At 41.8% G+C, this 7,210-nt stretch overlaps 1 pseudogene; it reads left to right on the forward strand.

The window, feature by feature from the left end:
• The first annotated feature begins 1,469 nt into the window (after positions 1–1,469).
• LOC136152338 (tubulin alpha-1A chain-like) lies at positions 1,470–3,397 on the forward strand (annotated as a pseudogene).
• Positions 3,398–7,210: the final 3,813 nt, after the last annotated feature.

A 7,210-nucleotide genomic window follows, 5' to 3' on the forward strand; every position in this document is an offset into this window, starting at 1 on the left:
ATCCACCTGCAATGCAGGAGGCCTTTCTATCCCTGGGTTGGGAAGATCCCTTGGAGAAGGGCATGACAACCCACTCCAGTATTCTTGCCTGGAGAATCCCCATAGACAGAGGAGCCTGGCTGGCTACAGTCCATGAAGTTGCAAAGAGTCGGACACAACTGAGCAACTTTCACTCAAGAGGTTTTCTTCTACTTAGGAGCAGACACCGAAGATGCCCTGGGCCACGTCCCTTTGGCCCATTTGACATTTGTACCACTATTGTGAATGGTTGCGTGAATACTGCAACGCTCTGGCTTAAGTCTTACACCATCTAGGCAGGGTTATAGCCTGGAAGTACAGGAGAGTTAATAAATGATAAGGGATGGACATCAGTGGATAAATGCCCCAGCCTCCCCACCCTTAACTGAACAATTCAGTTATTGTTCAGTCACTAAGTCATATTTGCCTCTTTGTGACCCCATGGACTGCTGTGCCACATTCTATGTGGTTCCACAGATAATCCTGAGTCTCATTTTACCACAGTGATTTCTATCTGGGTAGCATACCCTTTACTGACTTTCTCTTTTTCTTGTCTTATTCTTCTCACTTCCTCACTCTGTTTCCTGGGATTTATAGCTTCAGTCCTCAGGTAAAGGCACTTGAACTTGCTATATCCAAGTCCTTGCTTAGGCTCCACTTTTGCAGGACCCAAGACATAAAACAATATTCATTATTCTTCTATTCCTTTATTAACAAAACTCCACATTTTATCTGCACCCATGACCACATAATTAGAGGTTACATTTTTCCACCATCTTTGCAACTAAATTAGTATATATGACTTGCTTACCAATGGGATATATGTGAACTTATATGCCAAGCCTAGACATTAAAAGAAATACAGGTGAGCTTTTCTTTCTCCTTTTTCTGTTCCCAATGGCTGAGACGAAGGTGTGATGGCAAGAACTGCAACAGCCATGAGGGACCCAGAGATGGAAGCCGTCTTTTAAGGACAGACTGATCTGCCCATCCCACTCTGTGCATTACCTCACTGTGAGCTGATACTGGAGAGAAAAATGCCCTTCTCTCTTCTCGGGTCATGGTATTATAGAGATCTCTGTTTTAAAGTGGCTTAGGCAATATCCTTAGTTTGGACAAAGTCACACAGCTTTTAAGTAAGAGATTTCACAACTCGAGCTCTTAGCAAGCCATTCATTTGTTGTGGCTATGTAATATCCCTCTTACGTGTTTACATTCTGGGTCAGTAAAAAGACTGAGTAATACTGCATTACGTATGACATGTTCCAGAAGAGACGATTTCCCTCCCTTTTTCCAGTGGAGGAGGGAAGGCATGGTTCTGAGTCCCTTCAAGAATATAAACAAAGCCAGTTCTCTTACATCTACTGCCGATGAGTTGCTCTGTAAGAAGCAACAACCTCACTTTCTCCTCTCTGCCATCCCTGGGCAGCCATAAAATAACAACTCTGTATCAGTGCATCTCCATCCATGCTGGCCAGGATGGTGTCCAGATCAGCACTGCTGGCTGGTAGCTCTACTGCCTGGAACATGGCACCCAGTTCAAAGGCCAGATGCCAAGTAACAAGACCACTGGGGTAGGAGACGACTCCTTCAACATCTTCTTCACAGAGACAAGTGCTGGGAGGCATGTGCCTAGGGCAGTTTTGCAGACCTGGAACTCACAGTCATTGATGAAGTTCGCACAGGCACGTACCGCCAGCTCTTCCACCTTGAGCAGCTCATCACAGACAAGGAAGATGTTGCCAGTAACTATGCCCAAAGTTTTTTCAGTACACCACTAGCCAGGTGACAGTTCAACCATAAAGAAAGCTGAGCATAGAAGAATTGATGCTTTTGAACTATATTGTTGGAGAAGACTCTTGAGAGTCCCTTGGACTGCAAGGAGATCCAACCAGTCCATTCTAAAGGAGATCAGTCCTGAATATTCATTGGAAGGGCTGATGCTGACGCTGAAGCTCCAATACTTTGGCCACCCGATGCAAAGAACTGACTCATTGGAAAAGACCCTGATGCTGGGAAAGATTGAGGGCAGGAGGAGAAGGGGACGACAGAGGATGAGATGGTTGGATGGCATCACCAACTCAATGGACATGAGTTTGAGCAAGTTCCAGGAGTTGGTGATGGACAGGGAAGCCTAACATGCTGCAGTCCATGAGGTCACAAAGAGTCAGACACAACTCAGCGACTGAACTGAACTGACTGGCAAGCGGATCCCTAACCTCATGATGGACCAAACTCAGAAACTGACTGACCAGTCATAGGTCTTCAAGGCTCCTCAGTTCTCCACCAAGAGAACTGGTTCTAGGCTCACCTCCGTGCTGGTGGAATATCTGTTGATTATGCCAAGAAGTCCAAGCTGGAGTCCTCCATTTACTCAATGACCCCAGGTTTCCATAGCTGTAGTTGAGCCCTACAACTCCATCATCACCACCCACGCCTCCTGAAGCACTCTGGCTGTGCTTTCATGGTAGACAATGAGGGCACCTATGACATTTGTCTTAGAAACCTTGATATTGAGTAACCAACATTTACTAACCAACATTTACTAATCTGAACATCAAGGTTTGTCCTCCATAACTGCTTCCCTAAGGTTTGATGGAACCCTGAATGTTTGGTGTGTTTTTGTTTGTTTTTATTTATTTATTTTGGCCACTTCTGCACTACAAGATCTTAGTTCCCTGATCAGGGATGGAACCTATGCCCACTGCCATGGAAGTATTGAATCTTAACCACTGGACCACCAGGGAAGTCCTAGAACCCTGAATGTTGATCTGATAGAATTCCAGGACAACCTGGTGCCCTATCCCTGCACCCACTTCCCCTGGCCACATATGCCCCTGTCATTTCTGCTGAGAAAGTCTACCATGAAAGGCTCTCTGTAGCAGAGGTCACCAGTGCTTGCTTTGAGCCAGCTAACTAGATGGTGAAATGTGACCTTCACCGTGGTAAATGCATGGCCCGCTGCCTATTGTACCGTGGCGATTTGGTTCCCAAAGATGTCAGTACTGCCACTGTCATCATCAAGACCAAGGGGACCATCCAGTTCATGCAATGGTGCCCCACTGGCTTCAGAGTTGACATTAGCTACCAGCCTCCCACTGTGATACCTGGCAGACTCCTGGCCAAAGGACAGCGAGCTGTGTGCATGCTGAGCAACACCACAGCCATTGCTAAGGCCTGAGCTCGCTCAGATCACAGGTTTGACCTGATGCCTGCCAAGCGTGCCTTTGTTCACTGGTACATGGATGAGGGCATGCTGGAAGGAGAGTTTTCTGAGGCCTGTGTGGACACGGCTGCCCTTGAGAAGGGTTATGTGGACATGGGTGTGAATTCTGTTGAAGGAGAGGTAGAAGAAAACAGAGAGAAATACTCAAGTTAAAAACGTCACACAGGTATTGCTTTTACAGGGAAGTTTATTCTATTTTAAACGTGGAAAAGCCATGGTCCAATCAGTTAATTTGCATGTGGCAGTGTATATCCTCATATACAATTATTGCTTTTTAAAAATGCTTTTTAAAAATGATACTTTGTTACAGACCCAAGCTATCCATTTTTTCTCTGATGGGTTTGGATATCTTTCCTGTCTTAAATGAAAATGCAAACAAAATGAAGAAGCTGTGAAGCTATACAGAAAACTTAAATCTATTGTCATTTTTACAATACCCAAGGCAAAATATTTACTCATAACATGGGCTGAACTGTGACTCCTCCCCCAAAATTTATGTATTGAAATCCTAACCTCCCACTTGTGTCTCAGAATGTGACTATATTTGGAAATAAAATATTTAAAGTAACACTTAATTTTAAAAAAGGCCATTAAGGAGGGCCCTAACCCAATCTGACTAGTGTCTTCATAATAACAGGAAATTTTAACACACACAGACATCAAGGAGGTTCACACAGAGAAAAGACCATGACAAGAGGCAGGGAGAGGGTAGCCCTCTATCTGCAAGCCAAGGAAAAGGGCCCGAGAGGAAACCAAACCATCACCTTGGTACAAGACAACTTGATCTTGATCTTGACCTTAATCTTGGACTTCCAATCTCCAGGCTATGAGAAATAAACATCTACTATTTAAGCCACCTAATCCCTGGATCAGGAAGATCCCCTGGAGAAGGAAATGGCAACCCACTCCAAACTTCTTACCTGGGAAACCCCATGGACAGAGGAGCCTGGCGGGCTGTAGCCAACAGCATTGCAGAGTTGGACGTGACTGAGTAACTGAGAGTTGATGCTAACAGAGTCCTAGGTACTTTGTTATAGCAGACCTAGCAAAGTAATAACATCATTTACCTTAAAAAGAGCAGAAGGACCTAGCCTCTAATTCCACTGGATTTAAATAAGTAATGAATAGTGATGGTATCCTACTGCTAGGAAACATCAAGAACAGTTTTCTCTATAGCGAGTCATTCATTAAATAAACACATTTTAATTCAGCTTTGACTAAGGGAGATGAGTAGTGGCATGACCTAGCTTAGACATTTGTAACATTCAGAAAAGGACACAAGAGCCTCTGTGAACCGTTCTCGCTTGGCTAAATGTAAAATGACATTGGTCTAGATTCATCTGAGATGATGAAACAGCAGAATTCCGAACAACAAGCTGAGCAGTTGCATGAACTTCCAGAAGTGAAGAGTTTCATATACAAACCATTAAAATTCTATCAAAAGCAGGCCACAAGATGTCAGGGGAAAATGAGGCTTTGCAACTTTAAAACATGATTCATGTTTGATTTTCAACGAACCAATTATTTCTATGGTTATAGGATGCTTCCTATCTTCTGATGTGAAATATCTTAAACACAAAATGTCAGAAGCTGAACTTTTCCTGGAAATTACCCTCTGGCATGTATTCAGTTTTGGGTGTTGGTGCTGTCATCCTCAGAGTCACTCAAGCCAGAATCTCATTTTTGTGTCGACCTTCTCTTCCATGTCTTTTTATAAAAGAGCATCCTGAGATAACATTTTAAAACTGTCACTACTTGCAACTGTTTATCTCTGTGAATCAAAATTATCTTGGCACTGCACAACAAACAAAACTCAGCCATAAAAAAATTGCAAGGCTGAGGCTAATATAAGACTATAAGACTCACATCATACCTCTCCAAAAAGTCTCCGTGAACCACCAAGGTCCAGTTAGAAGGACCTCTTTCATATGTCCCTTATAACCACATTTGGGGTTTTTGTGGGGGGGGTGGATAGCTTTTTGTTTGGTTTTTTATTTATCTTCAAGAGGCAAATTTATTTTTAAGGAACAAATGTGACAAAAATAGTTATTTTTTTTTTTAGGAAAAAAAATATAGAAAAAGTGTGCATGAGTCTCTTCTAAAATACCTTTTCTGTTTTAATTAAAAAGCTTTAAATTTCTAGCTCATCATGAAGTTCTTTCAGTTTGGTTTTAAAGTTCTCTTAAAAACTTAGGATGTAAAGAAACAATGAAAAAGTGACCATCAAAAGTAGAACAAAGTTAAAGTTTTTAATGTAAATGAATTCAAGTATGTAATTTTTAGAAACTTATCAGAATAAGAAGGTTCAGAAAGAGAAAAACAAATATCACATATATGTGGATATATACGTGTGGATATAAATAACGACTATATGTGAAACCTAGAAAAATGGCATGGATGAACCTACTTGTAGGACACGAATAGATATGGAGACATAGAGAACGGATATATGGACACAGGAGGGGAAAGGGAGGGCGGGACAAACTAGGAGATGGGGATAGACATATATACACTATCATGTATAAAACAGATAGCGAGTGAGAACCTGCTGTATCGCCCAAGGAGCTCAGCTCAGTATTCTGTGATGACCTAGGTAGGTGAGATAGGGTGGGGAAGTCCAAGCGGGACAGGAGAGATGTGTCCGTATAGCTGATTCACTTCACTGCACAGCAGAAATGAACACAACACTGTAAATCAATTATACTCTAGTTAAAAAATATATATACACAGAATACTTAGAAGGTGTGGGACGTTCAACAGTCCTTGAAAAGCACAGACAGGATGATACAACACAAGAAACACATATTTCATCTCCTGCTGTATCATCTTCCCAGAAAATCAAATGTCAGTAGCTAATTGTAAAACCCATGAAATGATACTGGACTGATCACACATGCTTTTAACTTTTATATTTATCTATCTCCCTTGCTCACTAAACTCTGAGCTTCCGGAGTACAGACTGCTACCACAAGGTAGACATTTATAAATAATTGATAAAAATGGAGGAAAGTGCAGGATACAGGGTTAATACACAAAAGTCAATCGATTTCCTACAAACCAAGAATGAACAAATGGAATTTGCAATTAAAAACATAACATCATTTATACTAGTACCCTCCAAAAATGAAACACTTAGGTATTAAACCAAATCTAACAAAATATGTGCAAGATGACTGAGGAAAACTACAAAACTCTGATAAACAAAATCAAAGAACTAAGTAAATGAAAAGACAGTCCACATTCATGAATGAAAGTGAAAGGGTTAGTTGCTCAGTCATGTTCCACTCTTTGCAAGCCCATGGACTGTAGCCTGCCAGGCTCCTCTGTCCATGGAATTCTCCAGGCACAAATACTGGAGTGGGTTGCCATGCCCTCCTCCAGGGGATCTTCCCAACCCAGGGATCAAACCCAGGTCTCCCACATTTCAGGCAGATTCCTTTCTGTCTGAGCCCCCAGGAAATCCCATGAGTACTGGAGCGGTACCCTATCTCTTCTCTGGAAGATCTTCACGACACAGGAATCAAACTGGGGTTTCCTGTATTGCAGGTGGATTCTTTACCAGCTGAGTTACCAGAGAAGCAATGGGATATTATTTAGTGCTAAAAAAAGAAATGAGCTATCAGTCCATGAAAAGACATGGAGGAAACTTCAATACATGTTACTAAGTGAAAGCAATCAATCTGAAATTTAAAACACAAAACTGTAAAACGACAGGACACTCTTCCAACTACAGGACATTCTTGAAAAAGCAAAAATGGGGGCAATAAGATCAGTGGTTGCCAGAGGAAACAGTAGGAGAGAGATGAAAAGGCAGAGGACAGAGTATTTTAGGCAGTGAAAATACTCTGTATGACATTTTAATGATTAATATATGTCATTATACATTTGTCCAAACCTATAGATATATAATACCCAGGATGAATCCTAAGGTAAACTGTGGACTTGGGTAATCATTTTGTGTCAATA

This window comes from Muntiacus reevesi, chromosome 21 (genome assembly GCF_963930625.1).
Source record: "Muntiacus reevesi chromosome 21, mMunRee1.1, whole genome shotgun sequence".
NCBI classification, from domain to species: domain Eukaryota; kingdom Metazoa; phylum Chordata; class Mammalia; order Artiodactyla; family Cervidae; genus Muntiacus; species Muntiacus reevesi.